Source organism: Ursus americanus, chromosome 7 (assembly GCF_024610735.1).
Source record: "Ursus americanus isolate L20-20 chromosome 7, mUrsAme1.1.p, whole genome shotgun sequence".
Classification (NCBI taxonomy): Eukaryota; Metazoa; Chordata; class Mammalia; order Carnivora; family Ursidae; genus Ursus; species Ursus americanus.
In genome coordinates this window covers 4,870,229-4,888,001 of record NC_142133.1, presented here as the reverse complement: position 1 = coordinate 4,888,001, position 17,773 = coordinate 4,870,229, and the positions used below count along the sequence as shown (strand labels likewise).

Below are 17,773 nucleotides of genomic sequence, written 5' to 3'. Positions count from 1 at the left end.
GATTCAAATAAATCAGCTATAAAAAGACATTTACGAGAAAATTGGGAGAATGGGAACACTAAATATGAGGTTTATATTAAGGAATTAATGATTATTTTAGGTGTAATAATGGAGTTGTACTGTGGTATACACTGAAGTGTGTACAGATAAAATAATTTTTCTATGGGATTTGCTTTAAAGTCACCTAGTCAGAGTTGGGGCCAGGTGATTGGCCTAGGTCTGTAAATGTTGAGGTGGAGTGCTAAGGTAGCTGGGGAGAGAGATCCTGGTTATTGCTGTAAATGGTTAAATATCTACATTAAAGCACAAAGTGGCAGTGGGACACTACGGTGAATGCTGCAGTAGGACTTTGCACCGAGGAGGGAAGGCCAGGCTCGGGAGCGTGTTCCCAAAGGTGGCAGTATTTAAACTGGGTTTTAAAGAAAGTACAAAAACCTGGAGAATCTGTCCCTTCTGTGCCCAGGAGGAAAGAGGCAGGGAGACGCTCTGTGGATTTTCTGGTGGATTTGTTACTGACTGGTTCCTTTCATTCATTCATTCCTGCATTCATTTAGGACACATTTTTCAGGCTCCTGTTGTACGTGTTGTATGTGGTGAGAATTTATGGGCTAACCATCCGTGAAGGAGGTGGTATATTGGTTTGTCAGGGCTTCCATGACAAAATACCACAGACTGGGTGGCTTAAATAACAGAACTTGATTTTCTCACAGTTCCGGAGGCTGGAAGTCCAAGAGCGAGGCGTTGGCAGGTGTGGTTTCTCCTGAGGCTTATCTCCTTGTCTTGTAGATGGCCGCCATCTTGCTGCCTCCTTGCATGGCCGTCCCTCTGTGCTTGCGCATCTCTAGTGTCTCTTCCTCCTCCTCTAGGTTATAATCCAGTTATATTGGATTAGCGCGAGTCTCCATTTAACCTAGTGACCTCACTAAAGATCCTGTCTCCAAATACGGTTACATTCTGAGATACTGGGGGGTTAGGTCTTCAGCATATGAATTTTGGGGGACAAAATTCAGACCCAGAGGAAGAGTGTTTGACTCTGGAGACATCTAGGAACTCTTCCCGTAGGAGGGGCCTTGCACAGCTTCTTGAAAGAGGGTATGATTTCACCCCTCCACTGAGCACTGGGGGCAGGGCGGGGAGGGAGCCAAGAGTTTGCAGGGAGTTCCCAAAGATGAGGTGAAGGTCTGGGAGAGGGCTTTGCAGAACAAGACAGTGAGCAGTCATTTTAGCAGAGGAGATCTGAAATGGCAGAACCAGGAATAGAGAGGAGAGCTGATGGTGAGGGCTTGTTAAGTGCTGGGTGGGGGATGCATTAGAGGGAGGGAAAGAGCATGCCCTAGGGCGACCAGGCCAGGCTTCTCCCCAGAAGCCCAGGCAGTGAAGAGAAATGGGGAAGAGGATGGAGTTTTATCTAATAGTTTAACGTCCTCATCACCAGAGTAAGATGTAGTTCTAAAAATGTTACAGAAAAGAATGAAGTTAAAAAGTAAAATCATACTCCTCACCCCAGTTTCCACCCTACCAAGAGCCTGTGCTTGGCCTTGCCTGCTTTTTAAGATTCTATTTTAAAAAAATGTGAGTGAGTGTGTGTGTGTTCACACGCATGCACAAGAGAGAGATGGAAGGAGGACTGGGGAGGGGGTGGAGGGAAAGAGGATTTGCTCGTCCCTTCCCCATTTGTTGCCTTTGGCCTTTCTTGGAGTTTCCCTCATTCTTCCAATCGTTTATCCCCAAAAGGTAAGGGACATGAACTTCAGCAAAATAATCAAAATAATTCTTACACATATTCAGAGTTAAATCTTTTGGATCACCTAACACACCTGAATTATCTCAGATAAGATTTCAGGGTCTGTGTGTCTTCTTCCTTCTTTCCTCTCCCCTTCCTTCCTTCCTTCCTTCCTTCCTTCCTTCCTTCCTTCCTTCCTTCCTTCCTTCCTTCCTTCCCTCCCTCCCTCCCTCCCTCCCTCCCTCCCTCCTGTTCTGCTGTCTTTTTAGATAAAAGAGGGGTTTGCACAAGTTTTATTCAGTAGTACATTTTAGTGTTTAAAGTTTATTTTTGTTAGTATGCTTTTTATTGGTATTGTAACTACCTGGGCAACAACTAAACCCTGTATCATAAAGAATGCTAGTGAGTCTTCTAAAAATGTTACAGCCATACGTTATCCCGTTGTGCTTCTTCGCTCTATTGTGTTTTTTAGAAACTGAAGGTTCGTGGCCACCCTCGGTTGTGCAACCCTATTTTTCCAACAGCATTTGCTCACTTCGTGTCTTTATGTCACAATTTGGTAAGGTTTGCCGTATTTCCAACTTTTGTATTATTATCGCATTTGTTATGGTGATCTGTGATCAGTGGTTATGACTCACTGAGAGCGCACATGACAGCTAGCATTTTTTAGCAATAAAGTGTTTTTTAATTAAGGCACATGCATTGTTTTATTTTGTTTTTTTTTTTAGACCTAATGTTATTGCACACTTAATAGACTGCATTCTAGCATAAACATAACTTTAAATGCAGTGGAAAGCCAAAACATTCATGACTTGCTTTTTGCAATATTCACTTCATTGCAATGGTCTGGACCTGGAGCGTAGTATCTCCAAGGTATGCCCCTATATGTAATTGGATTGTCTAGTTATCGCACTGAGATGTGTAGCAAGACTTTTTATGCTGATTCTGAAAACCGATTTGGACTAGTGGGAAGATCTTAGGAGTAACACCTTATCAGAACTTTTGGAGAATGGAATATTGTTATATTGAAGATGCTACCGACAAATGTATAAACAAAAACCTTTATAAACCATTGGAAATGGCATTACTAATCACATTCCTATCTGTTAGAATTTTTCAGCCGCGGACTGTAACATTTAAATTCGTATTAAGATTTTCATTAGGACTTTTTTGTCATGGTATTTTAGATAAGCTTTAATAATTTTTTTGGTACCACATCATCAATTTTTGATAATTCTTAAATCCATTTGCATGTCAAAGCTGCAAGACCGGGGCTGAGGGGCCCTGGTCATGGAGGAAGAGACAGGCAGCGTCATACTGGGCATTGGGCTCGCTGAGCCAGGCCTGGAACCCCCATTCTCCTGACCTGTGGTCTCTTGCCACTTTCTCTGACCTCTTTATATGTGGTTGACCCCACTGCCTGCAGTTTTGTTCCTTTTCTCGGTCCCGGAAGGCAGAAATCTCTGTTATTTTAGAACACATTAACCTCAGAGTGAAAATCTGACCATGTACCCTCCTCCCCAGACACCCACCTTAGTCACATGTGATGCCTCTTGGAGGCTGTCCAGAGAGTTAGAAATTAGTACTTTTTTTGTTTCCATTTTCATTAACCAACTTCTAATCAACAGACAGAATCAACTGAGAACCAGTTTTATCATTTAGCACTGATATAAATCTAGCCCAGTGCCCAAAAACTTGGTATCTGCCCTGCTGAGGACTGCTTTATCTTGAGGAAACATGCTAATTTCATGGGACTTTTTGAGATTTTGGGAACTGGCTCATGGCCTTTGGGACCCTGTGGGCCTTGACTGGGAGCCACCGTGCACGGGGGAAGAAACCAGGCTTGAGTTTTAGCCAAGCCATCCAAGGAGACTTTTGTGAAGCTTTGTTCCGTGTCTGAAATGAGCACTTTCCCACCTGAATAAAGTTTTCCACCAAGTGCTTTGGTAGGAGTGAAATATAGCTCGTTCTGCCTGAAGTCAACAACACAGCCCGGCCCCACGTTGTTCTGGGCAGGCGGTGACCCTCCATGTTCGTTCTGAGCTGGGCGTCCCTTAGGCCACCGTGGGGCCCACAGGCTCTGGAGAGGGGTCTCCCGTGAGGGGGGTGAGGAAGGAACAAAAGAACGAGACGAGGCTGTGGCATTCGTGAGCCCAAAGGCCTAGGATAGTCGTGTGATCCCCCCCCCCCCGCCTTTTAAATAAAAGAAAAAAGATAATTGCCTTTCGCGCTGTCTGCAGATGAGGGGTCTGGAGGGTTCTCTTGGTGTGTTTGGCATATGGGAGCTTTGGTCATGATGCACACCTGAGGGCCTGCGAGTCTTGAGGCTGTGTCGTACTCAACCCAGTCAGGTCGTGGTTTCCAACAAGTCTGTGCGTTGACATCTCGGAGAAGCAGTTCCTCTGAAAATAAAGCGGTGCGTACATTGGTGGGCTGGCTTCTCGGCCGCGGCGTCGTGCTGGCCCGACCCGCTCTGAGGGGCTGAAGCCGGCCTCAGGGTAGCAGATGCTCGGACAGAGGGCAACGGCAGACAGCCCGGGCCCGGTCTCCAGGCTCCACCCTGTGTGAGTGGCGATCGTTTTTGTGAAGAGCGAGCGAGGCCGGCCTTTGAAATCCCACGGGGGAGCTTCGGCTTCGGGCTGGGGGGCGTCTGGGGGTCTAGCTCCTGAGCTGAATGATAAGATGTATCTTGCGGGGTCGCTGTGCAGGTGGAGTACCAGTGCCGTGTCTCACTGGGACCAGTACAAACCCTTCTCCCTGCCTGTTATGTTACGGAGTGTTTCTGTGAGTCAGGGAGGCCAGGCGGCATCGCCTGAGCGCTCAGCTGAGGCTTTGGGAGATTCGAGGTGGCCGGGAACACCGGCCGTCTGTGAGGCAGGTAGAGCCACCGTGCCTGACACACAGCCGTCAGCAGAACGGGGCACATACCCTCTTGTTTACCCTTAGTGACTCCTCCAGAGTGAAGTGCATTCGTGTGGACATCACCACTGGACCTGCGTGCAGGTGTGAAGGAAACTGCCTGGGACCACCGAGAAGATGTGTCTGGTGCTGAAGCAGGCACTGGAAGTTTAAATGAGACTAAGAGAGCCCCTCGCGGGCATCTCGGGGCCAGGCTCGGGGCCCAGGACCGGCAGTGCTCCCGGACATGCAGACCGAGGCACGGAGGCACGCAGGCCCAGAGCTTGCCCTTACAGCAGAAGCAGGTGCTGCAGTCCACTGCCTCCACCCCAAAAGACCGGGGAGAAACCCCAAGTTGTGGCACGGGTTTTTCAAAACATAGCTGAGAAAAAGAAGACGTCAGTGTTACAGAGAATTCAGACCATCATGTGGATTTCACAATGACACAATTTTGTGTTATTGGGGGCCCAAAATAATGCAGGGAGGGAGATATATTTGGTATTAGTGTTAATTCCTTTATAGTCCTACCTCTTCCTCTTCTGTTTCTAAAGGGAGATGCGCAGGGAGCTAGTGGAGAAATATTTTCAAAGGAAAACATCGACCCGTTTAGAGTCCCATCTGCCTGAAGCGTGCTGTGTAGACCATCCCTGGGTGAATTCTTGGGTGAGAGCCTTCTGTACTTCAACTGACCGTGTACGTGGTAGTGTTTGCAGTCTGAGGTGGTTTTTGCACAAGAGTGTCTGCTTTCCTGATGGGTTTAGATCTTTGTACTTAAGATCTGATCTGAAATACTTGGCCTTAACAGAGGTTTTGAATATGCTGATAACCCCACCACGTTAACCATAGGCCGTCGGCCGGCCACATTGAAACCCAGGTCCACACAAGTTTTGATCCCTCTGTTTATTTCCATTTGAGGTGTATGCCGAGTGCACGGACAGCTTGTCCACGAAATGCTTTTCTCCAAGAAAACGCACTGTCGTGCTTGAATCCCAGATGGCCACGGGCACCTTTAAATGAACTTGACATGATGTCACTTTGATTGGAGCTCCTTCGTTCGTTCAAATCCTGCTCTGTTGCGCCTGGCTTTTCTCTCTTGCCCGCGACACTGAGCATCAGACGACTGGGCTTCCAGATGCAGCCCGTTGTTCTTTCGCTCTGGGCTGGTGAATAAGGTGGCTGTGGCACCAGGCTTGCCGTGGCAGTGGTGGGTCTAGAACTTTGGAGGCCTGCGTGCCTCACTGAAGCCTGTTAAGGAAAACCCTTCACCTTCTCGAGAAAGTTACCTCATGTGAAAAAGTGGGTGTTAATAGCTATCGTGGAAGGTTATCTATCGTGAAAACTTAAAAATCTCGCTGGTGAGAGTACGGTGCGTCCAGAGGGAGGCCCGTATACGTAGACAGGTCTGCTAGCCGTGCAGACACCCCCTCACAATGGCCTGGGCGATCCGACTCCAGGCAAATTCACTTTTCAATTAAAGCTTTAAAAATCCAGCTTATACCCCTGAAAATACTAATATGGAGGTAGCATTTGTGGGCACGGCTGTGTTTAGTTGGTGGCTTTCTTCAGTAAGCTCAGTAAAGTGAAATAGAGCACTTGGTCTATTTCTGGAAACCCTGTCATTTCATTGTAAACATGCAGCAGAGGGAAGGGTGTAATTGTCCAGGTGCACATTTACTGTCTTGCCCCAATCTAGTATTCCTGTTGTATTTCGGCATCACCTTTGCCCTGTATTAAATCGTGTATTTTTAAAAAGTCATGCAGCCTTTGGGGCTCCTGCGTGGCTCAGTTGGTTAGGCGTCAGACTTTTGGTTTTGGCTCAGGTCTGGATCTCAGGGTTGAGAGATCGAGCCCCACGTTGGGCTCCATACTCAAACAAATAAATAAATCTTGGGAATAAAAAGTCATGCAGCCTTTAAAATAATGCTAGAGAGTGCACAAAGAGGAATTAATTTTTTAATCAAAATTTATGAACTTGCTGTATAACATTTTTATGAAAGTCCTACTTGAATTATCTTTTTCTATTTGACTAAAATAGAATTTGATTTTTCTATGGGGTATTTAATGTTTTGGGTCATAATCATGCCAGGGATGAATTAATAGATCTTCTCTGAGTGAACTGTCAGGACAGATCCCCTCTGGCTTTGAAATGTAATTAAAAATGTCAGTGAACTCTGCCAGAGGTCCACAGAGCTTCGGGGACCCCTCAACAACGCCGTCAGGGCTGAAAATAGCCACCCACGTACAGAGAACATGAGGCAGCAGCAAACTCTCCAGGAGCAGGAGGGAGAGGCCGCCGGTCACCTCTGTCAGGCTTCTCTTGTCCCAACTTCCTTGTGGTTTCAGAATATTATTCTCGAATTTCCCGCAGGGGTATTTTTAGCAGAAGGCTGTGGGTCCAGTAGGGGGCCCCTCTCAATAAATGGCCAGTGCAGGAGCCCTCCAAAAGAGGAGGGAGTCTCTGAATGTAAATATCCATGCTCTCTGCAACCCTTCTCCCTTAATTAGGCTCTCAGACTTGCTTCCTTTCCACTTGGCACACCTTTCTTTTGTTTTTGGCAGGCTTTGAAGGGTGTGGGGAGGAGTTGTTGGAAGGAGGCTGGAAGAATCCTGGGAGCAGAGGTGCCTTGTGACGGCCACCTGTCCCCGTCTTCCCCATCTCCTCCCTCCACAGAGGTACCTGACTGCCTCAGAGCTGGAAATGGGGAGCTGAGGGTAGAGGAGGAGAACGATTTTGTTTAGGGAGAGGTCAGTAGGTACAAAGCAACTTGTTTCTGGGGTGTATTAAAAATACTGGTTTCAGGCGAATAAATAATCTTGCAGTTACTTGCAAGCAGGCAGTCCTAATTTCTGGTTTTTTTTTTCTATTTCCTTTTAGATTTCCTATGTTCCTTCTATACAAGTGATGGCCCAGATCATAATTCTCTCCTGAGATTTGGGTTGGATTCGAGAATTTGGAGAACTCCTGCAGCTTTGTAACCTCAGGCGTGTGACCAGCTGAGAACTTCACCGTTTGAGGAGTTCTGCATTTTGCCAGTCATCTCTTGTAACTGAGAGCCAAAGGTAAGTCTGCAGGGCCCTGCTTAAAGCAAATGCGGGAAGTTGGTGCTTTTGCCTCGAGTGCTCGATTTGCCGAGTAGGTTTTACGTGAGTTGAACGGCAGTAGGTGTGGGCCTGATGTGTTGAGCCACATCAGGTTGAAGTTCTCAAGGGCTCTGGTTCAAAAATTAGATCGCTGTTCTTGCATCAGCACACGATGGCATGGAATAGCTAGGAAGCAGAATGGTGGGTGTCCCCTACTTGTAAAATGCCCTGGGGCCCCAGTTCTGCAGCCCAACAGGTGGTCTGGAGCTGGGCCTTCTGTGTGCTGTGGTGGGGAGTGCGAGAGAAACACGAACTGCCTTTAGGCTCCTTTTAGTCTCATCAAGTTCCTTCTGACTTTGGTCTCGGGAAGCTAAGTCTACATGAAAACATGCAAACAGATAAAGGGTTCTGGGGAATGTTGTGCTTGTTTGTATGAGAAATCTGCGTCACGTGTGTTAAAACCGTACCTGTAATACAGCATGTGGGCTCGGAGACCCAGGGGTCCTGTAGTAATAGGTACTGGACAAAAACATGTGTCTGTAGAACAGAGAGATTTTTCAGCCCTAAGAAATCGTTTGGGACATTTGATTTAAATAATCTTGTGGTCTGTCTCTGGCCTGCTCTATGAAAAGGTACAATTTCATCTCCAGTAGGAAGAGCACCCAGTTCATAGGCTTTCCTTCAGACCCTTATCTTGCCTGTAGTATTCACAAATTGTTTTAAACTATTCTTGGATCTATAACTTTGGACAGTAAAATCTGGTGGTGTGATATCTATAAGTTTATTAGTTTCATATAATTAGAATTGTCTTTCATTTGGTCTAAAACTACTACTAAACTTTTTGTGAGTGGGCTTTTTTTCCCCTTGACCACCTTTTCTTTTTTTCTTTTTTGGAGGCTTCTTAATTTCACTTATGTTCCTTATTGATGTGTGGTATCCAGAACAGCACAGAAATAATATGTAGTATTTCATAAGGGTAAGATTAAGTGTATGGATGTCTTCACCTTATTATCTTTTATGGTTTCATTTGGAGGAAATGACACGTCTCGTTTACTGAGAGTGTTGTGATTTCCAGATCTAGGTCCTGGTTTGGAATCAAGAGCTTGGAGGTCATATTGCGCAGCCTGATTCTGTGTCCTCCTTGCTTCCTCCCACTGTGCTCAAAGTTATTCTGACCCTGCTCCCTGGACCTGTCTCTTCCTAGCCTGGCACCCCATCATGCCTTGATGGGGCATTCCCAAGTTTCTCTTGCAGACCTGATATAAGATAAACACCATTGGGGTGTTAGACGTCCAGTCCTAGGAGATTTCCATTACACAGGAAAGCTCTTATCTGTCGCAAATCAATTTTTTTTAATAGTCATTGAAGTGGGACCTTTTAAGACTTAGTCTTTTCTAAATGCAGTCACGTATTTCATGGCAACAAGCGAAAAATTAGCGCAAATCCTCAAATCTGATCGTCAGAATTCATCAGTAGTTCATTAGTATCAGCATCTGACACTTAATGATATGAACACACTTTATCATTTTAGTTATTCTGAAAGTGTCTCTTTCAGAGAGAGGTAGGCAGGGAAGTAATGTGCTCACTCCTAGGAGTGTATTCTGCACGAGTGCCTGGCAGGTGTCAATGACTGTTGGGCAAATGGTTGATTCCTGGGTACAATTAGGTAGAGAATCATTCATAACCATGAAAAGATACTTATAAAAATATCCATACCCATATTATTTTAAATAATTAATTTTTGTAAGCTCATGACATCTATGGCCAAAATCCTGTAACTTCTTAAAAATTACTTTTGTGGTTTAGATAAATATCCAGTGGGAAAATCATTAGATGTATCCATCTAAATAATAAATATTGCAAGTACCAATTGGATTCTAGGCTATTTTTCTTACAGTGTTTTAGCAGCTACAAAAATAGGTAAAATAAGCTCTAGACAGCATTTCTCTTGCCCTTCTGGGATGGGGGCAGGACCCTGACAGCTCTGGTTGATGTTCTCATAGTGGGTCCCTGGTGCCCAAGGCAGAGTGAAGTGTCCCTCGGAGAGGAGTCTGGAAAAGTCACGGGAAGCTGTTTGGAGTGAGTTTTGGACAATGAGGGCACATGTGTGCAGAGGCATAGCGGGTCCCCTCGGCAAGGACAGGCGAGGCGGATTCTCTGGGTAATGGCTCTTAGAGTCATTGAAGCGATGATGAGTGGGGGCCTAGCATACTCTTGGGTCAGTGGTCTTTCAGGTGACTCTATCGAAGGGCATATTTTGGAAAGAAATGAAAGCTGCGCTAGCCTGGTTGGTAAAGTGGTAAGTGGGATGTCAGCCTCGGATGCATTTCCCGGTTATTGGGACTCAAAGTTTGCCCTGTCCCAGCTGAGACCTGCACCGAGGGCTGGGCTGAGGGGAGCAGTTTGAGGAAGGTGGAGCGTCCCAACTGCACCCCAGAGGGACCTGAGTGGAGTCCTGAGCCCCTCTTTCCAGGTGATACACTTCCCTACCCTGTATTCCTGTCTTCCCTGGAGCCTCTCCTGCTTTGAAGTTAAAGAGCAGTCTTGGGGACTCTTTAGCCCTGACCCTGCCTGTGTGGGGAGCGGGGATCGTGGGAGAAGCATGGTGGCAAAGCCCGTCCTTTTACACTGGCGCTGTTAATGAATGTATAGCCTGCACTTAATTCTTCCCATGTATCATTGAAAATGGACTCTAGTTCACTGTCACTGGAGGCTGGCTGGTGTTCCCTGGGGCTGGAAGATATGAAGGGCCTTGTACGCTATGTCGAAGATTTCTTATCTTTTGAAAAACCGTTTGGAGACATTTTCAGGACAGAAGCCCAAGGGGTAGAAGGATGTTGGTGTTACGGGGGAGGAAAGACCATGGCTTAGGTGATAAGACTCATGAGCAAAGGGAAGGAAAGGAGGCACGGATTCCACAAACTGTCAGTTGCTGATTCAGATATCGGAGAGCAAATGTTAGCAGTGATCCTGTCCACGTCGTTTCCTTCTTTCTCTTTTTAAGCTTCGTGGAGGTATGATTGACAAAATTGTAAGATACCGAAAGTGTGCGTTGTGGTGGTTTGATACATCACGTATACCGTGAAAGAATCCTGGCCATAGAGTTAATTATCACGTTCCTCACCTCACATATTTATCTTCGTGTGTGTGTGTGTGTGTGTGTGTGTGCATTTACATTTCCTCCTCTTAGCAAATTTCAATTAAATAATACAGTGTTATCAACCGTAGTCACTGTGTTATACATGTGATCCTCGGGCCTTATTCATCTTACAGCTGAAAGTTGTACCCTTTTATCAACCTCTGCCTGTTTCCTCCACCTTAAGGTCCTGGCAACCACTTTGCTACTTTGTTTCTACAAGTTGGACTTTTTTTTTTTTTAAGATTCCACATAAGAGTGATACCACGCAGTATTTGTCTTTCTCTGTCTGGCGTACTTTACTTAATGTAATGCCTCAAGGTCCATCTATGTTGTCAAGAATGGCAGGATCTCCTTTTTCTCACAGCTGAGTAACATTCTGTTGTATGTGTATACCACTTCTTTTTTTTTTTTTTAAGATTTTATTTATTTATTTGACAGAGATAGAGACAGCCAGCGAGAGAGGGAACACAAGCAGGGGGAGTGGGAGAGAAAGAAGCAGGCTCATAGCAGAAGAGCCTGATATGGGGCTCGATCCCATAACGCCGGGATCACGCCCTGAGCCGAAGGCAGACGCTTAACCACTGTGCCACCCAGGCGCCCCTGTATGTACCACTTCTTAATCCATTCATCCCTGCACGGACACTTAGGGTGTTCCCATATCTCGGCTATTGTGAATAATGCTACCGTCAACATGGGGGTGCAGATATCTGTTCGAGATCCCATTTTCATTTCTTTTGGGTATATTCCTAGAAGTGGAGTGGTCAGATCATCTGTTTTTAATTTTTTGAGAACCCTCTGTACTGTTTTTGATTGTACCTTCACAACTTACCTTTCCATCAAGAGTGAGAAAGTGCTCCCTTTTTTCCACATACTTGCCAATACTTGTTACCACTTGTATTTTTGCTAATGGCCATTCTAACAGGTGTGAGGTGGTACCTCGTGTGGTTTTGATTTGCACGTCCCCAGTGATTAGTGACGTTGAGCATCTTTTCATGTGCTACCTGTTGGGCATTTGGATGTCTTCTTTGGAAAAGTGTCTGTTCAGATCCTCTGCCCATTTTTTGTTTGTGTTTTTGCTATTGAGTTGTATGAGTTCTTTGTATATTTTGGATATTAGCCCTTTATCAGATATATGGTTTGTAAATATTTTCCTCCATTGCATAGGTTTCTTTTCACTCTGTTGATGGTTTCCTTTGCTGTTCAGAAGCTTTTGAGTTTGATGTCATCCCACTTGTTTATTTTTGCTTTTGTTGCCTTTGCTTCTGGTGTCAAATCCAAAAACTTGTTGCCAAGACCAATGTCAAGGAGCTTACTGCCTGTATTTTCTTTTGGGAGTTTTATGGTTTCAGGTCTTACATTTAAGCCTTTAATCCATTTTGAGTTAATTATATCTATGGTGTAAGCTAATGGTCCAGTTTCATTCTTTTGCATGTCCGGTTTTCCCAACACCGTTTCTTAAAGAGACTATTCTTTCCCCGTTGTGTATTCTTAGCTCCTTTGTTGGAAATTAATTGACCATATATGTATGGGTTTATTTCTGGGCTCTTTGTTCTCTTCCATTGATCTCTGTGTCCCTTTTTATGCCAACACTGTACTGTTTTGTTTATCATAGCTTTGTAATATATCTTGAAATCAAAAGTGCGATGCCTCTAGCTTTGGTTTGTTTTGTTTTTTTTCCTCAAACTTACTTTGGCTATTTGGGATCTTTTATGGTACCATACAGATTTTTTTAAAGATTTTATTTATTTGACAGAGAGCGTGTGAGCTCACAAGTGGCGGGAAGGGGCAGAGGGAGAGGGAGAAGCAGACTCCCCACTGAGCAGGGAGCTCGACTCAGGGCTCAATCCCAAGACCCTGGGATGACCTGATCCAAAGGCAGACACTTAACCGATTGAGCCATCCAGGCACCCCAGTTCCATACAAATTTTAAGATCATTCCATTTCTAATAAAAATGCCATTGGAATTTTGATAGGGATTGCATTGACTCTGAATGGCTTTGGGTTGTATGGACATTTTATTTTATTTTATTATTTTTTATTTTTTTTTAAAGATTTTATTTATTTATTTGACAGAGACAGAGACAGCCAGTGAGAGAGGGAACACAAGCAGGGGGAGTGGGAGAGGAAGAAGCAGGCTCATAGCAGAGGAGCCTGATGCGGGGCTCGATCCCATAACGCCGGGATCACTCCCTGAGCCGAAGGCAGACGCCCAACCGCTGTGCCACCCAGGCGCCCCATGTATGGACATTTTAACAATATTAATTCTTACAGCCCATGAGAATGGAGTATCTTTCCATTTATTTGTGTTTTCTTCAATTTCTTTCATCAGTGTCTTAGCAGTTTTCAGTGTACAGATGTTTTGCCTCCTTGGTTAAATTTATTGCTAGGTATTTTATTCTTTTTGATGGGTTGTAAATGAAGTTGTTTTTAATTTCTCTTCCTGATAGTTCATTGTTAATGTACAGAAACACAACTGATATTTGTATATTGATATGTATCTTGCAACTTCACTGAATTTGTTCATTCTGACAGTTTTTTGTAGGAGTCTTTATGGTTTTCTATATATAATATCATGTCATCAGCAAATAGTGACAGTTTTACTTCTTCCTCTCTGATTCGGGTGCCTTTTGTTTCTTTTTCTTATCTAATTGCTCTGGCTAGGACTTCTAGTACTATGTTGAATAAAAGTGGCAAGAGTGGGTATTCTTGTCTTGTTCCTGATCTTTGAGGAAAAGCTATCAACTTTTCACTATTAGGTATGATATAAGCTGTGGGCTTTATTATGTTGAGGTACATTTCCTCTATACCCAGTTTGTTGAGAGTTTTTATTAGTGGATATTGAATGTTTTCAAATGCTTTTTCTGCATCTGTTGAGATTATCATATTATTTTTATTCTTCATTTTCTTAATATAGTACATCACAGTGATTTGCACATGTTGAATTATTCTTGCATCCCTGGAAGAAATTCCACTTGGTCATGGTGTATGCTCTTTTAATATGCTGCTGAATTTGCTAGTATTTTGTAGAGGATTTTTCTATACTTGTCAGTGATATTGGGCTGTAATTTTCTTTTCTTATAATGTCCTTGTCTGGTTTTGATTTTAGGGTGATGCTGGTCTCGTAAAACGAGTTTAGAAGTGCTCTCTCCGCTTCTATTTTTCAGAAGAGTTTGAGAAGGATTGGTATTCTTCTTTAAGTGTTTTATAGAACTCACTAATGAAGCCATCTGGTCCTGGACTTTTGTTTGTTGGGAGGTTTTTGATTATCAGTTCAGTGTTCTTACTAATAATCTGTTTAGATTTTCCTATTTCTTTATAATTCAGTCTTGATAGGTTGTATATTTCTAGGAATTTGTCTCTTTCTTTTAGGTTATTTAATTTGTTGGTGTACAGTTCTTCTTGGTAAGTCTCTTATGATCCTTGTATTTCTGTGGTATCAGTTATAATGTCCCCTCTTCCATTTCTGATTTTATCTGAGTTCTCTTTTTTCCTAGGTGAGTCTAGAAAAGGTTTATGTATTTTATCTTTTCAAAATACCAGCTCTTAGTGCCATTGATCTTTTCTATTGTCTTTTTAGTCTCTGTTTTGTTTATTTCTACCCTGGTCTTTGTTATTTCCTTCCTTGTACTAACTTTGGGTTTCATTTGTTCTTCTTTTTATAGTTCCTTGAAGTGTAAAGTTATGTTATTTGGGAATCTTTGTTTTTTTTTCTTAATGTAGGTTTTTATAACTATGAACTTACCTTTTAGAACTGCTTTTGCTGCATCCCATAACTTTTGGTATATGGTATTTCCATTTTCATTTATCTCAAGATATTTTTTGATTTATCTTTTGATTTCTTCTTTCTCCCATTGATTGTTCAGTAGCATATTGTTTGGTCTTCACATCCTTTTGGATTTTTTAGTTTTTGTCTTGCAATTGATTTCTAGTTCCGTATCATTATAAGTCATAAAAGATGCTTGATATGATTTCAGTCCTCTTAAATTTATTAAGACTTGTTCGTGGCCTAACAGATGATTTGTTCTTGAGAATGTTCTGTATGCATTTGAGAAAAATATTTTGTTGATGTGAGGTGGAATCTTTTGTAAATATTAAGTCCATCTGTTCTAGCATGTATTTTACATACAAATTTCCTTATTGATTTTCTGTCTGGATGATCTAGTCACTGATGTAAGTGGGCTATTAAAGCCCCCCACTATTACTATATTGCTCTGTATTTCTTCCTTTGCATCTGTTAATATTTGCTTTATCTATTTAGGTGCTCCTATGTTGGGTACATAAATATTTACAAATGTCATATCTTATTGGATTGACCTCTTTATCATTATATAATCATATTTTCTGTCTCTTAATTACATTTTGTCTGCTGAAATTCTATTTTGTCTGGTAATAAGTTTAGCTACCCCTGTTTTTTTGTTTTTTGTTTTTTTGTGGGGTTTTTTTTTTTGGTTTCCATTTGCATAGAATATCTTTTCATCCCTTTACTTTCAATCTGTGTATGTCCTTACATCTGAAAAATGTCCCTCATAGGAAGCACATAGTTGTGTCTTAGGTTTCTTATCCATTCAGCCACTCTATTAGCCCATCTTTCTATTGGAGAATTTTAGTCCATTTACATTTAATGTAATTATTGATAGTTATGCACTTACTATTGTCATTTTGTTGTTTTCTTGCTTTTTGTAATTCTTTTGCTTCTTGCTTCTCTTTGTCAATTTCTTTGTGATTTGATGATCCTCGAGTGGTATGCTTAGATTGCTTTCTCTTTTTTGTGTATCTATTAAAGGTTTGTGCTTTGTGGTTACCATGAGGCTTATATAAAACATCTCCTAACAGCTTACTCTAAGCATCTGATAACAAATCTGTGTGCATCATTTTCCAGCCTACTACAGAAGCAGCAATGATTTGTTTAAGCATGCATTGGGCAAGAGAAAATGAAAAGCCAACCATATATGTCACTCTTACATTCATAAAAATCCTATCCAGTAATAATTCTTTTAGTAAAGGAAAATTTTTATTTTTTGTCTTTATAGCAGCCTCAATTTGTAGAGTAACACTTTTTCCTGAGTTTATATACCTAGGAATAATTTTTCTCCTCACTTTTACCATATTGCCCAGATGTTTTTTTTGTTTGTTTGTTTGTTTTTTTGTATTTTAGAGACAACGAGACTGCTGGTAACTCACTTGACCCCCACAGGGATCAAGACCTTTTACATACAAGACCCATCTCTCAGTCATTAAGTTTTTAGGTCTATGGCTGATATTGGGTGGGAAGGTATCTAGAAGTAACTTATTGATTTATGCCAAAGTAGAAGGGACCATCCTGGCCCCCTTACTGCCACTCTCCCCTTCACTGGGAGTCCTGAGGAATCTGGGGTAGGGACTCGGCAGCTGGACTAATTGGGTCTTCCTTAAGGGAGACTGGGTGTCTGGGGATAGCCCTAGCCTCTGATGTTCCAGTTTTTATAGCAGCTAGGTCTGTGATAATCAATTAAATAAATTGATTAAATAAATACCTAGTAAGTATTGACAACTGCTAAAAATATTGCAGTGTTGATTCTACCACAGTTGACCAGGTGGTGTAGTCAGTGAAGACACTTGCCTGGTACCTGGCACAGGGCTTGCCTCCTCTACTGTTAGCTCTAATCTGGAACACGGATGTCATTGCCTCCATTTTATAGGCAGGGACACTAACCCTCAGGAGAGGTTAAGAGGATTGCCTGTGTCATAGGGTTGAACTTGCACACTAGTCAAGTCATGGTTTAGAAGCCCGTGTTCTTTCTCTTCCCTGTGACCCTGACATAACCTGGCAATGACATAGTAACCACTCGTGGTCTGCACACTTACCTTGCACCAGGCACCACTTGACGCTCTGAGAGATTAAATAGCTTGGCCAGAGCTCAGCGTGCGTAAGGACAGAGCAGGCGGTGCATCCCCATCTTCCTGACCCAAAGCCTTTCACTCTTATCAGACCATGAATTTTATTTATTTGCTTTATTTTTTCCCATAGAAAAGTCCCCGGCAACTAAGTATGGTTTGGAAGCAAGTCTCTTTTGGAAACTTAAGGAAGGGAGCAGGAAGAAAGGCTTTGGGAAGGACCGGAGGGGTGGGCGACAGGAACCTCAGTCCCATGGAGGGCCTTGCACCTCCTGAAGTCCCCGGGGGAGCTCAGCAGCTCAGGACCAAGCTGAGGCCAAGATGCAGGCCTTGGACGTCCCCTTGTGCTGTTCCCAGACAGCCTTCAGTGTCACCGTGTACTGGTGACTCCTAACTTACGAACGACCTTTGGAAGAAGTCATTTGTGGGAGCAAGAGGACCTCATATACCTGCCATGTGCTGGGTCCTCCCTGTGATCCCTTATACTTCCACGCACCTTTGAACAGAGTGAAGCTTCATAAAATTGCAATTTAATGTGTTTTTTTAAATGTAGTCAGTGATTTTCCAGTCATCATTTTCCAGTGGTTGAAGTGATGATCGAAGTTCAATCAAGCATTTTTCTTTTTGCCCTACCCACCGTGCCCTAGCAGTGTGGCTTCTTAGAAAGCTGGAAAAACCAGTTAAAAGCACAAAAAAGCAAGTCCTTGCTCCCCACATCCCTCCCCCCTTCTTTTCTCTCTGACAGATTGTAGAAGCTGAGTTCAGGGCATTTCTGTCATTTCTCCACTATTTTCTGAATTGTACCTTAACAGTTTACAAGGGAATTTTCATATAAACTTCGATAATTTCTCTTTAAAACCAGGTGACGTGGCTCTTCCCTCTCTCCCCACACCACCACCATTTTGTAAAAGAAGGAAATGAGCCACGAGGTCACGGGTTAGAATTACTTGTACACGCTCGATTGCACAGTGACCTAGCGGCACTGTTCCTTTAAGAGCCGCTGGACCGGGCATGTCGATGTGACAGAACAGTATACTAAGAAACAGATCACACGGATC

The 17,773-nt window shown here is 43.2% G+C and overlaps 1 protein-coding gene across 5 annotated transcripts in view; it reads left to right on the top strand.

Annotated features, from left to right (window-relative positions):
• The window catches only part of NCK2 (NCK adaptor protein 2), a 147,256-nt gene that overhangs the window by 65,560 nt on the left and 63,923 nt on the right, over positions 1 to 17,773 (top strand). For all 5 annotated transcript variants that reach the window (XM_087863233.1, XM_045771849.2, XM_045771846.2 and 2 more), the window contains exon 2: positions 7,497 to 7,681. The gene's annotated coding sequence lies outside the window, so the exon portion shown is untranslated. The remainder of the gene's footprint in view (positions 1 to 7,496; positions 7,682 to 17,773) is intronic.